The 20,596-nt window shown below is 38.8% G+C and overlaps 1 protein-coding gene across 1 annotated transcript in view; it reads left to right on the top strand.

The window, feature by feature from the left end:
- Positions 1–20,596, top strand: part of Plekhg1 (pleckstrin homology and RhoGEF domain containing G1) — a 211,559-nt gene that overhangs the window by 46,607 nt on the left and 144,356 nt on the right. The window contains exon 2 of the mRNA XM_077802049.1: positions 11,064–11,106. The gene's annotated coding sequence lies outside the window, so the exon portion shown is untranslated. The remainder of the gene's footprint in view (positions 1–11,063; positions 11,107–20,596) is intronic.

Genomic DNA, 20,596 nt, shown 5'->3' with positions numbered 1-20,596 from the left:
GCCCTGTACTGGGCATTGGGCATGCTATGGCACACAAAGAAACAGGTGATCGTGTGTATGAGGAAACTGATGCTAATCACATACCTGGAGTTGTTGAGGATTTCAATTAAAACAACAACAACAAAAAAAAGCACAATTCTAACTAATTTGATGGTGGTAGATTCTGTCCTTCCATTTCATAATGAAATTTGAGGCATTGTTGTTCTCCAGGCTCAAGGAGAGTCCTGCCTATTTATCTGGGCTTAACTCTAGTATCACATGACCAAGTGCGTATGCTTTTATATATACACAAGTATCTGGGTGACACATGCTCATAACCAGAATCTGAAAAAGTCTGCTTATGGAGTTAGAAATCACATAGAGGCTTTCTAAATAAAATTTACTCTAAAGTCAGTCAACCACATTTAATATAGTCTAAACCAGCAAGACAGATGCAAGAAAATTCCAATGGGTTTGCCGTGGAAGAAACTGAAAACATTCTGCAGGAAGGATGATCTGTGAAGTTCAGTCTCCCTGAGATGTTTTTGAGATGGTAATCACATTAAGTTTTGAACCTTTTTAAGATCAGCAAAATAACTGTGTAAGCACACACTAGACATGCTAATGGAAAGTTTCATGAAAGTAAAAATAGTTGGCTCAAGTACGGATTGAAAATGACAAGGTTTCTTTGAATATGTCAGTTCTCACCCTCTTTTCCTCATGGGTTACATTATTCACTTTTAACATTTCCCCTTTTGGGAAGTAAAAACAGTCCCCAATCACAAAACCAGAGATTTCCAGGAAGTACTGGTTGTCGAAATGCCGAGAAACATCTAGATGAATAAAATCACTGTTTGGTAGTCGCTGTAAAATGTTTCATGGGAAGCCAGTCCTCCGCACTCAGGTTTCCTATTTTCCCTCTGAACCTGAAAGTTCATTGAAATACCCTCAGGATGAATGTTAAATAAAAACTCTGTGATATATTTGATAGTATACTTTATGCACTTTTAAAAAAATTGATATGTCAAAACCTATTTTTCTTGACTGATGTGGAAAGGTTTAAAAAAAAAAGTCTCATTGAAAGGAAATTACCTTTCCAAATATAACATTTGCAAATGATGGAATAGGTTTTTCCATATGTTGCCTGAATAAAAGTAGTGTTTTTACAGAAGCCTTATTTAAAAGAAATTCTGTTCTTCACCACTGAATAAGTAGGTGAATACAAATTCAGGTATTTAAAGCTTTTCCCCAACATAAGAAACCGGATCTCTTCTGCTTCTCTTACCAAATCTATTTTACTTATGAGACAGCCCAATTTTTAAAACCATCTCCAGGTGAACTCATTTTAAGGGGATTTCCTTACGTTCATTAACACTGCTCTTTTTCACTGTTTGGTCAACACGTTCTACACTGGTTGAAAATATTGATCTGGATTGAAAGAAGATCTTTAATTTATAAAAGGTAGTGCTTATGAAATATTTCTAAGATAACTTCATTGGTTTCTGTGAATTCCTCCATTTTATTATGTATAGAATATAGGCACAGAATCTTCTCCTTACTTATGGCTGTACTTGATCTTCAGAAAGCTGCGCTTTGCCTATCATATTCTCCACTAGTGTGCTACCTTATCCAAGATTTTAGTGTTAGAATTATATTATTTTTATGCTTTCAAAAGCTCACCCTGTGGCTGCAGTTGCCCCTGACACTGTCTCTAGCTATATCCGCAATGGCTGACCCTGACCAGAGGTTCCCCGTGGGTAAGGACTGTGTGAGTCTTTTTTGTGGCTAGATCCTTAGTACCGACACGGGTAACTCATTGGTGCTCAAATGTTGGGGTGCATTTTCTGAGCCACACAGGCCGCCTGAGTGATAATAAAATGGAGTTGGGAAAGTGCTGATAGCTGCATTAAGCCACCTGTAATTTAGTGCCTGTCTGGTCTGTTCACTGACACGTACTCCTTCCAGAACCTGATGTCTGAGTCTGAGGCTCACTGTTCTTCTTTGTAACCCTGGTGCTACAAAAAGCACCTGTAAGTGGAAGTCATTCTCAGGAAGCATTCTCTACTCCACATTGTCCCCACTGTCACCTCCAGCACTGAAGAATAAAGGAAGATGGTGTTGGACTCTCCAGTTCTATTTAAGAGGACTTTTTTACTGTAAGTAAGAAAATAGAGAGACATACAGGGAATTTGAGGTAGGGGTCACCCATTGGGATGCCAAATATTAAGTATCAGAATTAATAATCCTTGTCAAATAATTATTCCAACTGTTACTTTCTTTAAAAAAAACTAAATAGGAAAGCCAGGCATGGTGATGCACTCCTGTAATCCCAGACTGGGGAGGCTAAGGCAGGAGGTCTGCAAGTTTGAGGTCAGACTCTGTAACTCAGTGAGTTCCTGTCTCAAAATAAAAAAAGACTGGGGATGTAACTCAGTGGTAGAGCATCCCGGGTTCAATCTCTAGTACAAAAATAAATAAATAAATAGGAAATGGCAAAATCTAAGGTTCAAACAATCAAAATCTGGTGAATGGAGTTCTCATCTGTCTGCTTGTGGTCTTCTTTTATAAAAGCTCACATCCAACTTGCCATAAAATCTAGCCCAGATTTAGGAAGTATTTAGTCTTAGCATAACCTATCCATGGAGAACTTTAATTAATCCTACCTGGTATGGTGCATGATCCTGTGGAAGCCAGAAATTGATACAAACTAGACACTGAACTCATCTTAAAAGCTCACTTATTTTATAAATTCTATTTATAAATAAGATACAGAGGCTTGTTACATGAAAACCTTGTATTTAATATCTGGATTAAGTGGGTAGAACCTTCATTTTGACAAATTATTCCTAATATATCTGTCAAAATACCACTGAAAGGGGCTGGGGATGTGGCTCAAGTGGTAGCGCACTCGCTAGGTTTGATCCTCAGCACCACATACAAATAAAATAAAGATGTTGTGTCCACCGAAAACTAACTAACTAACTAAATAAATAAATAAATATTAAAAAAATTCTCTCTCTCTCTCAAAAAAAAATACCACTGAAAACAATTGTGCATATTACAAACTGCTGGATGTATGTAGTTTTCTCATGAACACATGAATGGTATAATGTGAGATGTATTCCTTCAAGGCACCAGGCCTTGTTCACTTGGTAATTTGTCCCTGGCAGAGGGCCAGACACAGATAAGGCATTTAGCACATAATTGAATCAAATTATGGATAATACTAGTAGGTGTACTGGTTAGGAAACTAAGAAATATTATCTATTGAAAGATTCCCTCTTTCCATAGTCTCCTCTTTCACATTCAGGGGTGTGTGTGTGTGTGTGTGTGTTAAAGTAGTTCAGACCCACTAGGTTTCATTCAAAAGAAGAGTGAGCCAATTAGAGATATCAAAGTAGAAACTGAAATTGACTTGAATTTGCAAGAAAATCTCTAGATCATGACTTTGGAGGTCTCTATGAGAATAGAAATGTGTGTTTCAATGTAGTAGATCCTAAATATTTGTTGAGGATAAATAACCATTTCTAAAATATTTAAATAATCACCTGTGTGAACAAATTTCAAGTGATGGCCTGACATTCTTATAATAAAATATTGGACAATTTTATTTCTCCACTCCCTTCCCATCTCTGTTGATGATTTGCTATTGCAAGTTCTGTAGCTGATGGTTTTCATGCTTATATCTGAGCAATTATGTGTTCATATAGCCTCCCAGAATAGGGGATTGGTTCTAAGAAGGAACAAGTAAAATTCAAAATTATTCTTTGTACTCTTCTTCTTTCTGTAATTTTACTGCTTGTTTCTATTTTTTTTTTAGATTAACAACAGCATTTGTAGAAAAAGCAAGATAACTTTTTACAAGATCCCTTCTCCAATAACAACAAAAATAAGGTCTCTAGAAGTATATATAGTGAGAGATCTGTGAGTCAGTAATATAGACAATGAAATAACTTTAATTTTATTGGAAAATATTTTTAAAGGTCTAAATAAATAGAGGGGGATAACCTGCTTTTAGGTAATCTCATTGTTATAAAAATGTCAATTCTGCTAAATATAGATCCAGTGAAATTCTAACAAATCCAACATGGTTTTGGTGGAACTTAGGATGATTCTAAAATTTATCCAGAAGAGCAAAGAACCATAAACAATAATAACAATAAAAATCCTGAAGAAGAAACAGAATGATTTAGCAGTGTTGATTTATATATAAAGCTATAGTAATTTGAGCCATATAATTTTGGCAATTGTGATAAGCAATTTGACAGAGGTCTTGATGTAGGTCCAAATTTATATAGAAATCTAATATGTGACAGAGCTGAATTGCAAACCAGTGGAAAGGATGAATTGATAAACAATGCTGGGGTTATCCTTCTGGAATAAAAACAAAAATGTGTCCCTGCCTCAAAATTTGCAATTCAGCTCTGTCACATATTTGTGTCCTTCAGATAGGAAAGAAATTCTTAAAGTAGACACAAAAGTCATTGAGCCACAAAGAGACATTGCATCATATTTATTTATTGACAAACATCATCCTGTTTGTCAAGTCAGACTGTAGATGAATCATGACCCATAACAGACATATGGATTTATATGTTGAGGGACATATAAGTAACTCCAATAATTCTTTTTTTTTTTTTTAGAGAGAGAGAGAGAGAGGAGAGAGAGAGAATTTTTAATATTTATTTTTTAGTTCCCGGCAGACACAACATCTTTGTTGGTATGTGGTGCTGAGGATGGAACCCGGGCCGCACGCATGCCAGGCGAGCGCGCTACCGCTGAGCCACATCTCCAGCCCTCCAATAATTCTTAAATAGAGACTCAATTAAAAAAAAAAATAGGTGTTAATCAGCTTTTTGTCTCAGTGATCAAAATACCTGACCACAACTTGGAGGAGGAAAAATTTATGTAGGGCTCACCATTTTAGAGGTTCAGTGCAAGGTGGGCCTACTCCATTGCCTTGGGCCCAATATGAGAGAGAATATCATGGCAAAGAGTGGAAAGGAAAGGAAAAGCTGCATAGGAAAGCTGCTCCACTCATGGTAGCCCAGAAGTGGGGGTGGGGTGGAGAAAGAGTGAACATGAAGAGCCAGGGACAGATATATTCCAAGGGCACGACCCTGGTGACCTACTTCCTCCAGCTACGCCTGAACCTGCCTACAGTTACCACCCAGTAGTCCATTCAGATTATCAATCCATCAAATAGATTAATCTACTGATTAGATTAAAGCTCTCATAATTTCACCTCTGAGCATTCCTGCATTGCCTAACAGGAGCTTTGGGGGGATAGTTTGTATCCAAACCACAACAATAGGAAAAATACATGAACAAGTTTTTCAACGGGAGGGAAACATGAGTGGCCTGTACTACCCATTAACATAAAAATATGCCTAACCTCATTAGCAATTAAGAAAATGCAAATTTAAACCACCGTAATACTATCCACACCTCTAAGAATAGCTATAATTAAAATTTTAATAGTATCAAGTCTTGGCCATAATATGGAAGGGAAGAGTTCTTATATATTCTGGGTGGAGTATAAATTGGTATAATTACTCCTGAAAAAACTTGATGTTACCAGTGAAGTTCAATTGTGTATGATGGACGATCCCAAAGTTTCTTCAGGTAAATACAATGTAGACTCTCACACATATGAACATGGGGGTTATGTGTGACATTGATTATGATGGGGGAAAAAAAAACCTGAAAACAATCTAAAGGTCCAAATAGTAGAGCGTATTCAGCCATTTGTCATGTGGTGATGGGGACTCTGTCTGAGGCAGAGGCAATTTTATCATAAAGCAAACATCATATATTTATTTACACAAAAAAAGATGGCTGTGATGTTACTAGGCAATGTAATTTCACGGGACCACCCCATATATATAGTTCATCTTGATCAAAATAGCATTACACGATGCACAACTGTAAAAATACTACAAATTATCCAATAAAATATTATCCATCAATGCAAACATATGAACTACACAGTTAGCAAAACAACATGGAAGAATTTCACAATATAGTATTGATTGGGAGAAAGCAAGTCACAGCAGTGTATTAGGAGCCTGTTTGATCAGTTCAGAAGCACACAAATTGGATCTGAATGAGGTTCCTCCATGGTGGCTCATTCTCAGGCCCCATGTGTCAGTAGCAGCTCTACCCTTTCAATCCTCTCTTGTTCACATGTAAGAAGAGCAGGAAAAGATCTGTTTCCTGTCTAATAAAATAACCCAAATTAGGTCTCACTGGGCCTAATTGGTCTGGTTTGGACCGTGTGCCTATCCATGAACCATTCATGGTAATTACAGGGGTGAAATATGATGAATGGTTTAGCCTAGTTAATGTGCTTCCAAGGTCTTGGGCTGGGAGTAGAGCAAGGGAGAGGAAAACGCTGGTCTGTGTGCCAGAAGGAGGGTAGATGGATGTTGGCCTTCTAAGGCAGCAGAGGATATTGTCCTAATATTATTAGTAGAAGCCAATTTGTATTCTGCTCACCAGCACTACTTGCTTGTGATCCCTGAATGAAATGATGCAGCTCAAAGATGGGCAGGTAGAAGCAAGAAAGGAATTTTTATGTTGTAGAAAATCCAGAGTCACAGGTTACCTACCTGCATTCCCAAAGGAGAAGGGATGGGTGTCGAGTGGCTCCCAAGATGGCAGGTGTGGATGGAAGGAATAATCTAATCCCTATGGAGATTCTTTGGGGATTTATTTGATCAAACTTTGTATCCAAAAATACTCACTTAGTTTTTGTCTACTTGTCCATCTGTATTACTGACTTAATACTTTCTAGAAACTTATGGAAGGAATGTTGATAGATTCCTTTGGGAGGGGCATTATTACAGTACACACTGATCAAAGGCCTGTCCTATCATTTCTGATAGATTCGTATGGATTTCCACCCTCAGTTCATTTCTTTTATGAAGTTCATGTGTTTTACTCAGGAAATAAAGAAAAGTCTTGTGCTTATGAGCAAATCTTTGGGCTCTTACATATCAACTAATTGACACTTTACAGAAAATGTTTATGCTTTGGGTCTTTGCACAGCCATTATTGCAAGCAGAGGTGTTATATTATTTCTTGTTAAAACCTTGCCCAACTGAGTTCATTAAAAACTAGTTCTATAGAGTCACATAATATTTTGCCCTACACATAAAAAATAAAGTTGGTCTCTTCTGTGGGTTATCTGGTTAACATTTATTCTGGGATAACTAGACTTGGTCTTGTAGTTATTGTCAAAACTTTTAGTCTCTCTCCTCTGTTGTCTAAAATTAAAGGAGAGCTTATTTTAGACACTGTAGCTAAAAGGACATGGTGCTACATTGGACTTATGTCTCCTTTTTACAAAACCAGTCCTGGCATTTTACTTATTATTATACTCCAACTCACATTAGTTGCACTTCACTTATATAACTTACTTTAAACATTACCTCGCTTGTACACCAGACTATAAGCTCAGCATTGTTCTTTAGCCAAAAGCAATAAAATGTGACTTGTTTCACTGTGATTCAGAAAAGTGCAATCAGCATTTTCTTTGCACAAATAGAACATTGATGGCTATTTTATAACATTTTCCCAACCTTCAGAAGTGGAATGAAGTTTTATTTTGTTTTTACATCAAATTCTATTTGTGATGCCTGAGTGCACCACATTACTGGATTTTTCACTTAAAGCCAGATAATCAAATATTCTTAATGTGCTTTTTTTTCCTAAAAATCCTTTATTGGATTTTCAAAACAGCCCCTGAGGTTCTCGACTGTTCACCTATAAATGAGCATTGCTGATTATAGAATCTGTCTTGCTATTCTTATATTCCGATAATGACTCCAATACCAGTTCATTGGTTTACCTCATATTGAATTTCCTGACTATATAGTGCTTTCCCTCTCTTCTGAAAAGTACATGTTTACTCTTCATCGTTTCTCATTAGGAAGTAATAGTCTTAACCTAAATATTTTCTTTAGTGTCTTCTACATAGTTTCTTCCCTGTGATTATATTTTTCTGAATATGATCAGATTAGTGAGTATGTATTGCTGCTCCTTGACAAAAAAAAACATTGCTTTTTACCTGCTGTGCTTCAAATCAACTTATAGAACTTTACCATTTCCAATAAACTTAAAAATATTTTTAATAATTATTTTAAGTATTTGTTATAGGTTTCCAGTGGTAATTTGCTCTATTCTTTGCCTTTTGCTGCATTACAGTGAGCATCTATCTTTTTAGGCTTTATTTTTCTATGCTTTAGAGCATTTTAAAAATTTCATTGATGTATAAAAATTATACATGTTTATAGAGTACAGTGTGATATTCAATTTGTGTGCACAATGCGTAATGATCAGACCAGGGTATTAGCATTTCCGTCACCGCAGATGTTGGTCATTTCTTTGTGTTGGGGACATTCAAAATCCTCTCTACTAGCTATTTTGAAATGTGCAGTTAATTGGTGTCAGCCATAGTTACCCCACTCTGCTGCAGAACATTAAAATTATTCCTCCTATTGAACTTCACCCTGTACCTATTAGCTCTCCTTCCCCATCCTGCTTCCCTGCCTCTGGGAACCACTATCCCACTGTCTACTTCCTGAGACCAACTCTTTAGCTTCCACATATTACTGAGAACATGAGCTGTTTCTTTTTGGGTTTGTTTCTGTATCTCTTATTTTATTTCTGACTTTTTATTAAAAATGATGTAATGGTGCCTGCCTGTAATCCCAATGGCTCTGGAGGCTGAGGCAGGAGGATCACAAGTTAAAGCCAGCCTCAGCAATTTAGTGAGGCCCTAAGCAACTCAGCAAGACCCTATCTCTAAAATATTTTTAAAAGGACTGGGGATGTGGCTTAGTGGTTAAGCCTCTCTGTGTTCAATCCCTGGTACCAAAAATAACAACAACAAAAAAGATTAAAAGATGGATGTTGATTTTAGATCTTTTTAAAATCATGGTATATCATTCTTTTCTTTTTATATGCCATTTTAACATCCCTGAAGATATAAGAGGGCTGGGGACTCAGTGGCAGTGTGCTTGCCTAGCATTTTGAAAAGTACATTTTTACTCTTCATCGTTTCTCATGAGGAAGTAATAGGCCTAACCTAAATATTTTCTTAAGTGTCTCCTACATAGATTCTTCACTGTGTGTGACGTCCCAGGTCCAATCCCCAGCACCAAAAAAAAAAAAAAAGACATGAGCATGTGTAAGTCTCCTATGATGTATTGATAGGACATAATAGTTCTACTTACATATTTATAGAATACTATAGAATAAACCCTCTTTATAATGATGTGTCATATACTAGAAATTGGGTTTTCCATATACCTATTTAGGATTCTTACATCTTATCTAAATCAAATAGGATCTTACTTATCTTTGTACCTTATCAGTTTGGTTATCAGGCTTCTGTTAACTTCATCAAACAAACTAGATAGCCTCATTTTTTTCTGTATCCTAATTGCTTTATGTATTTCAGGAATTATCTAATTCTTGAAGTAAACCATATGTATGTTTTTTAGCTTTTATGTTTTTAGTTCAGTTTTGATAATTAAATGTCAACTTAGAAACTTTCCACTGAGAAGTTTAAATTTATTTGCAAGAATATCTTTATAGAGCACTCTTAGTTTTTCATTCTGTTTTATTTCTTTTTAAAAAAATTTTTATTAGTTGTTGATGAACTTTTGTTTATTTGTATGTGGTGCTGAGAATAGAACCCAGTGCCTCACACATGCTAGGCGAACACCTTACCATTAAGCCACAACCCCAGCCCTGTTTCATTTCTGTGATATATTCTTTGAATAATTCTAGTTTCATATTAGATTTTAAGACTAGATTTTTAAGAAACCTGTTTATGAGATATTTCAATTTTCAGTGAACCAACTTTTGTTGTTTAAATATCTAAATATGCTTACCTGTTTTTCTGTGTATTTCTGCCTTTCTAATATATTTATTGTTGTTTTCTAACCTAATAGAATTTAAATATTTAGTTCATTTCTTTGTTCTCTCTTAAAATTAAAAAAAATCAATTACTGATATCATAAATCAAACAGCTTTGTTTTTAGTCCCCATATGCCAATAAAATTAGTTCATTTTTACTATCCGTCCTCCTTGATTCTTTCATTGTTAATAACATAAGCTAGGATTTCAGACTTCAGTGGGGCTAGATATTATAGTAAGATATTATTAGATATTTATTTGATATGTTTTCAAAAATGTTGAAAGTCCTACTCCCTCTACTACTTTTATAATAATAACTGCTTTCAGTGCTATTCTGTAGCTACTTTTTCACTCTGAAGTTTTAATTTTGATTCATCCTTCAGTCAACTCGAATATTTTGGAGACACTTTATGAAGAGACACGACTGATAAGTTTCTGGGTCTGGGCACATTTGTTTTTCTTTTTAAACTCTGCCATCATCGGAGTATCTGTGGTTCCTTCTTTTGGAACATAGTGAACAGAAAAACTGTGGCCCCCTCCCAGTCCTACCAGTTGTGTGTGTCACCCCATGGACTCCACCCTCCAACCACCTTGCAAAAAGATGTAACCCAGGAGGAATTATGGCACAGAGTCATGGAGAAGAGCTGTGGGGAGAGGGCTGTGGCCTTAGAAAGCTGTTCCCACACTGTGGAGGACTTGTGTTGGGGAGGGAAGGAGGGAGGCCGAGGATGAGGCTGATAGAAATCGTCCCTCCTCTTCCAGCCTCGCAGCCTGGGGTTCATCTCTTCACTAGGGAGACTTCTGCCTGATTTATGGGATGTGGTTGAGCCCTTTGTTTTCAGAGGTGTTCAAAGTTCAAGCCTTTTGAATCTTCTAGGAATTTAAAGGGAAAATCAAAGATGGTTGGATGCCAGGTATTTTCTGATACCACAAGCATAAGTCTTTTTGGTTTTCGCTTAATTTCTTATGATTCTTGCTAAAATTCTATTATAGAATACATGTGGTTTTTTCCTGGGATAATTCTGCCCTTTTACAGCTAATCTTTATTTTTCCACTCAAAATTAGCCCTAATGTTTTATCCATATCCTATCAAAATAATTATGAAAAGCAACATTTAAATAAAAAATCGTTTATTTTTTTGTGTGTTTCTACTACAGGTGAGGAGTATTGTGAAGAGCTCAGCGTGAAGACATTGAAAAGGTGAGGTTCAAATACAAAAGTGAGTCATTTGCACTTTTTTTTTGCTGCTTGACAATGAAACATGTTAAAAAGGTAATATGTTATAATTTAGGTTTATTTGGTATTATAGAAGTATACCCTTTAGGTCAACATTTCCTGTTTGCAGGTTTTTGTTGTTGTTTTCCAAATAGGAAAAAACAAATTTTGAATAGTTTTCAACCATTTTGCAAGACAGAATAACAAACATTGTTGCTAAAGGATGGAAAGAGAAAGAAAATGCTTACTTGGAAATCACAGGCACATGTTTCAGCATGGCTGGGGAGAGTCCCCCTAGGGTGGCTCTGGTGGCCAGCCAAAAGGTAATACGTTAGTGTTTCTTGTGGATGACATTTAAATGCTTTTCTTTGTCCAGAAAAGGTTCTGTCTGTCCTTTTTAACTTCTTTTTCTTCATGATTTAAAATCTCATTCTGGTTTTGTGGTATGGGGCTCAAAACCCCACAAAGAATGATTAAAGGAAAGGTAGGAAGGGGATCTGTCTTTTTTTGTTTGGTCACAGCAATTATTTTACTCCATTTCTTTCCTAAGTGTGCTAAAGTGTCATACTCAGACCACATTGTAAGCTATTTGTCCAGACCCCAAATGGCAAAGTAACATCGCTCGATCAATCGCGTATCAAATGCTGTGGTAGGAATACAGGAGGAGGCTCAGTCTGGTGAGCATAGTGTTATTACTTCTTACTGAAAAAAAAAAGCAGCTTATGTTTCAATTTCTTTTTTCAGTACTGGGGGTTGAACCCAGGAGCCCTTTACCGTTGAGCGACATCTTCAGTCCTTCTGAAATTTTTGTTTTGAGAAAGGGTCTCACTAAGTTGCCTATACTATCCTCCAGCTTGCCATCTTCCTACCCCAGCCTCCCCAAGTCAAAGGGATTGCAGGGAGGTGCCACCTTGCCCAGCCTTTTTATTCTTTAAAAAAATAAAAACAAAAGGAAAAAACTAACTGCAACAATAGGCTTAACTTATAAAATGATCGTGTTCCATTGAAGTCATAACCATTGGATACGCTGAGTTAATCTTGAAGCACTCAAAGTTATTATAAAGACAAATCGGATTTTAATGGGGTTATGATTGCTCGGCTTATGTCAGAGTTCATCAGTGTTTTGTTAACTGGTAAAACAATGGTTTTCCTCCTGCAGTTCTTAATTACAGGCAGGAAAGTCCCATAAGTTCTCTGGCTTAATTTGTGTCTAGAATGCTGAGTACCTTAAAAAGCAAGAGTTTGTGATCAAGAGCTGACTTATCCATGAGACACGGTGCTCAGGGATCATGATACTTGTAGTGGCCTGTGAAGACGTTCTAATTTTAATTACTTCTAAAAGTGAAAGAAAAATGAATATAATAATGGAAATATAATATTGAACCTAGCCTGGCCTGGGTCACATGTGTCTTCATATCACTGCAGTTGTAAAATGTAATTTTTAGTAGGTTTTTTTTTTTTTTCTTTAATGGAGGAAGGAGGCCACAAAGGTCAAAGCCCACAGAAGTTGTGATGTGACTTCCCCCTACCCTGCCCCCATGCCATACTCATGTGTGAGCCAGTCATCTTTATGCCTTGGTTTGATTTAAGAAAAGTAGGCTTTTTTAAAAAAATGATTATTTTTCTGCGGGGGCTCCCCTAGAGACATGTGGTTATATCTATGAGGAAAAAAGGAAATAATACATTATTAGATTAGAGAGCTGTGATTATTTATTTGGTTTTCTTAAAATCAGTTTTCCCTCTAGACACCCATGGGTATTCCGTTTGCTTTACAATATGTCACAGAACAAAAGGGAAAGAGAAGCAAAGCTGGACTTGGGTTCTTTGGTTCCATCTGGCCAAGTGTTGCCCAGAGGGTGTGAGTTCCACAGGGCCAGCAGCCACTCCTGGCTACTGAGAGAGCATAGAACTGGAGTGCTTCCGAAGTTGCTGATCTATTTTACTGAGTGTAAACATTTTCCATGACTGTGACTCATCTGGTTTTGTTTGTCTTCAAAGCCATGATCTAGTTTTGCAGAAAATATTTTCGTTAAGTCTTCAATGTCAGTGACTCTATAAATTGTCCGGAGAATATCTTCTGAAAGTCACTTTTTTTATTTAAGCAAGCACGTTGCCTATCTGAATAACTTATTTTTTTTTCAAATGTAAACTCCCCAAGGCCCAGGACCTTTGTCTGGTTTGTTTGGTGCTATAGACTTTAGGGATAGACAGATTTATAGGAGAAGCTCAACAAGAGTTTGCTGGAGGAATGAACTAATTTTCTCTTTCAGAAAAAGTCAGGTGTTTCTCTGAATGCCCCAGTATTGTCTTCAGTGTGTAAGCAGACTGCTGAGTGTTTTGTTCTCAGGTGGCGAGTGTCTTAACATGTATGATGTATGCAAAAGTTAATATTGTACCCAGTAGAACAAGAACCTCGCTGCCAGTCACTCACAAGCTGTGGGTCAGAGCTGTCTTCTCTAGGGTAGCAAGCCAGCTTATGCTGTATCACAAAGCCAGTGGTGCTACTTAACCAAACCAAGCTGGGAAAGCAAGAAAATTCTAGAGAGAAGTATGCCTCATTCTAGCAATTGAGAGGAAATCAACAGAAGGAATCAATTGACCTTAATTCGTACCACCAGATCAGATGTCCTAAGTTACAAAAACTTCTGAAAAATCGGGGAGTATAGGACTATTTTACACTATTTGTTCACCTGAGGGGAATTGGAAATGTTGGTACAGTGTGTGTGTGTGTGTGTGTGTATGTGTGTGTGTGTGTTCATCTTCAAGACTATACACATTTTTTAGTACCGTACACAACAAAGACAACAGACATATTTTCTTTCTGAAAAATATCCTCCCTGCATTTTATTCTGTCTTCTATTCGGGGTTCTCCCTACCCTGGTTCTTTAATGAAAGAGGGTCAGGCAGAGCTGCTGGTGAACAGAGATGCCAGTTAAGTGCCAAGGTACCTACGGGCACTGAGGTGCCCAGTGTGTCTGGTCACTACTCCTTTTGCCAGCATTTGGTGAGCCCCTTACACTCGTAAGTTGAGTAAGGAGATGGAGGGTGCTTTTTAGTAAAGATGCCAAAGATTGGGTGCTTTCTACCCTAGGTTTTACCGTTACTCAGCGCGTTATGCTCCACGATCCACGGTGCCTATGGCTGTGCCATTAGGTCAGGCTCTCCTCCCAGGGGTGAGCATCACTCTCTTCTGTCCGTGTCTGAGGCACTTGTACTGTCCTTTGTAGCAGGAGGACCACTCACTGAGACCTCCCCAGTATCAGTAGATGCCCTAGTGGCTCCTTAGAAGTATATTGTCTTACAGCTACAGGCTTTAGGGGATGGGGATAGAGGGGCTTTTTACCCCTGGAACTTTATAAGCAATATGGTAAGACATGCTTGGGAAGGAGTTGACACTATACATCTCTTTATGGGTCTTATAGGTGACCTTGTTGCTGGGTGCTGGGGAGGCAGGAAGCATCTTACTCAGGGCTGATAGATTTGTCGGAAGGCAGCTAATAGAGGACTCATCAGTGGCTACAGCATTGATGACTCACATTGTGGATAAGTAACATGTCTTATGGAGCTAGACATTGCTAATTATACAACCATCAGCGGAATTCTTGGCAGAGTGCCCCAGGACAGGGACTTAAGTGCAGTGTGTAATCTTTACAAAGTCATGGAAGTACTTTTCTTTGGTGGCTTCCATTCCAGAATCCCCTGAGTATCTCTTGATGTGGTGGTGTCATGAAAATGATTTTTTAAAAATATATAAAGACTAAAACATGTTACTCAAAATATATTAACTCAATATAATGGTCCCAACAATACTGCCACAACAATACATCATTGAGGAAAATGAGTAGATTTGAATCCATCTAAGCATTGGGCATCTCTTTTCTAAAACAAATCTTCAGAAATGTGCATACCTTATGCTGAGTTAGAGACTAGAGACACTTTTTAGTGGCAGGGGGCAAGATCGTCTTTTTGTAGACCCTTCAGTTATAGTAAAGGGTGGGGGGATCTCTAAATATTCACAAGTGAAAAAGGATATAAATTCAAAAAGAAATTTAGCACTTTGGGTTTTGGACTTTCCTGGAAAAATTACCACTTTTTTTTTTTTTTTTTTTTTTGCCCCTTCTCCCTTTTGGAATGGGAATGTCTATTCTATGCTTTGGAAAGGGGAATATCTATTCTATATCTGTCCCACCGTTGAATTTTGGAAGTAGCTATTATAAATATAAAAAGAAAATACCTGCTTTCTCATGAAGGGACATCCTTTGGGATGAGGGACTAGCTTCTGGTCCTGTCCTTGCCATTGAAAATTAGGAATTTTGGTTTTAGATCCTGTTGAAGATAAAGAGGGGGATAGAGGCTTTGAGGTCAAATAATTCTGGAATTTAGGCAAAGGTGATCCCTGTTTCTGCAGTCTGTACCATGCTGCCCTGAACTGCAAGTGTTTAACAGGAAGGTGTGATAAGCCAATGTTTTCAAACTTTGTTAAGCTCAGAATACCTCCATCTGTACCCCTCCACACCCCACACTGCCATCTAGCTTTTCAACCTGTTCCTATGTTGTTCCTTGAAAGCTATTTTGCTAAATGCAGATTTAAGATTTAAGGTCAAGCATGTGAAAGAGAAGTGGTACAGACACAGAAAAGGGCTATAGAAAGAAAGGTAGATGAATCGAAGCAATGGTTGTGACTTGTCCCTGTTGGAGGAACCAGGACTTTGGAGGACAAAGCTCTGCTCAGTAGCTCCATGTACTCTCTGGATCACCAGCACCAGAGCCGATCTCTGTGCTTGCTGGTTGGAAAGTCTGTCTCCTCGTGCTCTCCCCTCAGGTTGAACTCGGTGCTCCAGGTGTGAAGCATTCAGCTAAGTCGCTGGCTTCAGGATCAGGGAAGGATGACATTCCTTCATCTCAAATTCTAACCTGGAGAGTTTTCCTTAAACGACTTCCAGTGTAATAATGGTTGCTAGATCCTGATGCATTCCTTATGTTTCACATATGTAGAGGAAGTGTAAAAGTTGTTTAGTGTAAGCTGTTGTTGATAGCATGGGGATGACTGGCCATAGATCCCTTCTCTGTGTGAAGCACTGAGCTAAGTGTTGTAGGGGTACAAAGGTAAGAAGGCAAAGCTTCTGCCCTTGGTGAGCTTATTACCAGAATCTGGAAGCACACACAGCCTTCTGTGGAGCAAGCATGTGATAAAAGAAAATAGAATGAGTTGGAAATTTAGAGCAAATTAGAAATTAATATCAAAGGCATCAGAGTAGTGATTATAAGAAACAGACAATTGACACTTGAATAAGGAGAAGGAATTTGAACTGAGTTTAAAAGGATAGATAAGGTCTAGATAACATTCTTAGACCTGCTGCTGCTTTACAGTTCCATCTGAAGGCTGCTAGGGGTGGGCACTGCCACGGCAGGCACTGTGGACATACATGCTTATGAAGAATTCAGAATAGTGATTATAAGAAACAGACAATTGACACTTGAATTCTTATTCACTTGTAAATGTGCTGTGTCTTTGGAAATAATACTTATTTTCTTTTGGTTGGGTACAAAGTTTTTGATTAAATCAAAATTGTTCAGTGGTTATTCCAGCCCTCAACAGCCTTATTAATTTCTTCTCTCCTTGGCCTGTCTGTTGGAGAGAGCCGTTCCAGAGTTCTCATTGCATTAGTGAATTGTCAATTTTTCAAGATTAGTTCTGTCAGTTTTCCCTTAATACATTTCAAAACTATGTTTTGGATAAAGATGAACAAAATTATTCATTTGTGACAGCCAGATGTCATGTCATTATATTTTAGAAACCAGATACCCGTCACAGCCCTGTGCAGCATGGGATCATGGGGGATGACTGAAGGCTTCGTGTTTTTAACATCTGCAGCTGATGGGAGACTCATGTAGAACTACCAGGGGCTTAGTGACCGTTCTCCTAGGCATGGGAAGGCCTCACCAAAACACCAAAGGAACCTGATCTGTTCCACGGTGCCAGATCTGCTCTCAGCAGCTGTAGATAAAGAACCCAGGGCTTGGAAACAGGCTACTAATATTTGAAAAGCTTGTAGAAGCCCTGGACCAGATTCCCCAAGCTTAGGAAGTGAAACCCAGTTGCCCACTGTGGCTTTGGATGATCAAGGCTGCATTCACATCCTCTGAACTGAAGGCAGCCTCACTTCCTCCTCTGCCTTGTCCTCTTTCTTCTGACTCATTCCAAAGCTCAGCTGTCACTATTTTAGTCCCGCCTCCCAGGGTGCTCATGCTTTTAGAAATCTCTTGCTTTCCGGCTCACACCATCCTGCCTCTTCTGTGCCACCAGGAGAGCCTGCTCTGGAGGAAGACTCCAGTGGTGATAACGCCTTCTTTTAGAGCCAAGCAGGGCATGAACACAACCATTGCACTGTAAAGTCAAAAGGCACGGCCTTGCAGTTCACCTTAAGTCCTGCATTCCTTTGAGTAGGCTCCTTTAATATTCTTTTGTCATAAAAATCTTGAGTCTTGTTTCTTATAATGTTGTAACGTCATACATATTCTTTGAATTTCTGAAGCACAGTCATTCCAAGAGAAATGGAGTTTGGCAATTTCCAAGTTCTCATAGACTTAAGTCACAAAACTAGGTGTTTTGGTTTTTTGCAGTGCTGTGGATGGAACCCAGGGCCTCGTGCATACTATGCAAGCCCTGTACCACCAAGTAACATCCCCAGCAAGTCATTTTTGGAGGAATTTGAGGTATAAATACCCAAGTTCAACTCTGAAGTGCACCATCCTCGTTGCCTCTATGAATGGTGCTCGCAGCCCGGCCAGGCAGGGGTGCTATGTGTATCTGGGTTAGGACTAGATTCTCTTTCTCTTTGGTTCTTTGAACTTATGAACCTCCTGGCTGTTCTCACCAACATCCTGGTCCATCCCAGTCCATCCCAACTGCAGCATTAATTATGTAAGGTGTCCAAATTCCCAAGGTGTTCTGAAATTCCCAAGGACACATTGCTTGCTCTAACCTGTTTTTTAAATCTTCCTGTAAACTGTTCTAAAAACCATTGATTTGGGGGATCAGCATGAGAAGAGCATGGGGTCTCTGGGGTCAGCTAGACCTGGGTATGGATCACTGCTTACCTCCCTACAGGGAGGCCTCTGGCAGGATTCATTGCTACCCCCACGCCCCAAAGCCTGCCTGATGACAACTCACTGCATTTGGCCATGGGTCTTCAGAAGCATGTCCATGGTGCCTGCGGTGGCAGTGCCCACCCTAGCAGCCTTCAGATGGGACTGTAAAGCAGCAGCAGGGGTAAGAATGTTATCTAGACCTTATCTATCCTTTTAAACTCAGTTCAAATTCCTTCTCCTTTTAAAATTACTCCTACCTGATTTTATCTGCCCCTTCCTCTAAGTTGCTGTATCATTTAGCCTCTGAACAATTCCTTTAGCAATTTTAATTATACATTGCCCCTTGATACTGCTTTGGGATCTTGGAAATCCTTCCTGAAATGCCTACTTGGTCACTTCTCCAGAGTGCTGCTCATTCCTGCCCTAATGCACTCAAGTGATTCAGAGGCCCGACAAAGGCTTCTGTGTAGCAGGCAGCTCAGTGTCCCATGCTTGGCTGTTTCAGGCACATAAAATATATTTAAAAATAACAGATTTTCCCAAGGTGATTCTGATTCACAGACTTTAATGCCCTTATGTGGATTTCAGAGGTGAATATATATAAAGCTCAAATTGTCAACTTTTGCAATAAATATGAAAGGTATTCTTATCTACATTATTCTACATTTAAGAGACTCTGTAAAATAAATGAAAATCAAGTGTGTCATATAAAAAATTTTTAATTTCACATGAATTTGTAAGAAATCAATAAGCCAAGTTGGTTTTCAGTGTAAGAGGGTTCTCAGATAGATATCTGCAGAGAGCATGATTAGCCCAAACTCTTTGTTTATAATTCTAAATGTGAAGAAACTCCAAGAAGCTTTTGATTCTATCTGCTATTTCTGGAAAACTGGCCAATCTTAACACATGGCTATGTATGAACATTCTATTTTCTTGATGTGATTCTAAATTACGAAACATTCTATTTTTCATAACTATTATTTTCTACATTTAAATTTTCATTGGGAGGATTTTCTTTTTTATTTGTTCTAATTAGTTATGCATGATAATAGATGCATTTTGACACATCATACATAAAATGGATTACAACTTGTCACTCTTCTAGTTGCACATGATGTAGAGTCTCACCAGTTGTATAATCATATATATGTACATAGGGTAATAATGTCGGATTCATTCTAGTATCCTTCCTCTTCCTCTCCCCGCCACCGCACCACATGGTCTCACACATTCTAGGCAAACACCTTACCACTGAGCTCCATCCCCAACCCAAAGACATGTATCTTGATACTGAAGTGTAGATATATATGCATATTAGCTATAAAAACATAGTAACATAGAAATGAATAACCCTATATAAAAAAGATTCAGGAGAGTTTCATCTATGTATCATAGCAACAATAGAATCATATCAATTGTATACACTTTAAAGTTTTATACGTATTCATCTGTTATTTCCAGTTTTAATGTTGAACCTCTAAGACCTGCGCATTCTGGTTTGTTTTGTGCCAAGAACTTGGGTGGCATGATTTGAAATAATAAGATAGAACCTTGAATCCTGAGAAGATGACAAAGTGACAATGCAAACGCCTTCTTCATATATCCTGCTGCAGCTTGGACCTCAGTGTCCTCCAGAGGTCCCCTGGTGAAGGCTGCTCCCCACACAGGCTCCACTGGGGAACTTGAGGAGGTAGAGCCTCCCTCGTGGGAGACTTCAGGTCGTGGGCTGTGCCCTTGAGCAGGACAGTGGCACTCCAGCCCTTTTGTCTTCTCTGGCTCTCTTTTATTTTGGGGGGGGGGGGGCGGCAGGGTACTGGGGATTGAACCCAGGGACATTTACCCACTGAGCCGCATCCCCAGCCCTTCTTACTTTTTTGAGACAGGGTCTCACTAAGTTGCTTAGGTCCTTGCTAAGTTGCTGAGGCTGCCTTTGAACTTGCGATCCTCCCGCCTACACCTGGAATTATACATGTGTGCCGCCGCGCAGGGCCCTTCTTCCCTTTGGCTTCCCAGCCCTGAGGTGAGCAGGTTGGCGGCTCCGTGCACTCCTGCCACTATGTACCGCCTCGCCACAGGCCTACAAGTAACTGGGCCAACCGACCGGAACCTCCACAACCAGGAGCCAGAGTGAACCTTTCCTCTTTGGGAGGCTTGTTGTGGCACTGGGCAGCTAACACAGGTGCCAGTGTAAGAACTTGCAAGTTGTGTGTAATGGAAGGTTGAAGGAGAGGGGAAAAAAAAATAACAGGATGAGGAAACCTTTGCCTTTCCCTCCTCCAATCAACTCCTGGTCTTTCCAGTTGTGGTTATCTTTGGGGATTTTAGGTACATTCCCCTGTGGAAACAGTGAGAAGCCTATGCTTAGATCCCACACGTGAGGACC

The sequence above is a fragment of the Urocitellus parryii genome, chromosome 8 (genome assembly GCF_045843805.1).
Source record: "Urocitellus parryii isolate mUroPar1 chromosome 8, mUroPar1.hap1, whole genome shotgun sequence".
NCBI classification, from domain to species: Eukaryota; Metazoa; Chordata; class Mammalia; order Rodentia; family Sciuridae; genus Urocitellus; species Urocitellus parryii.
This window is presented reverse-complemented; position numbering and strand designations above follow the sequence as displayed.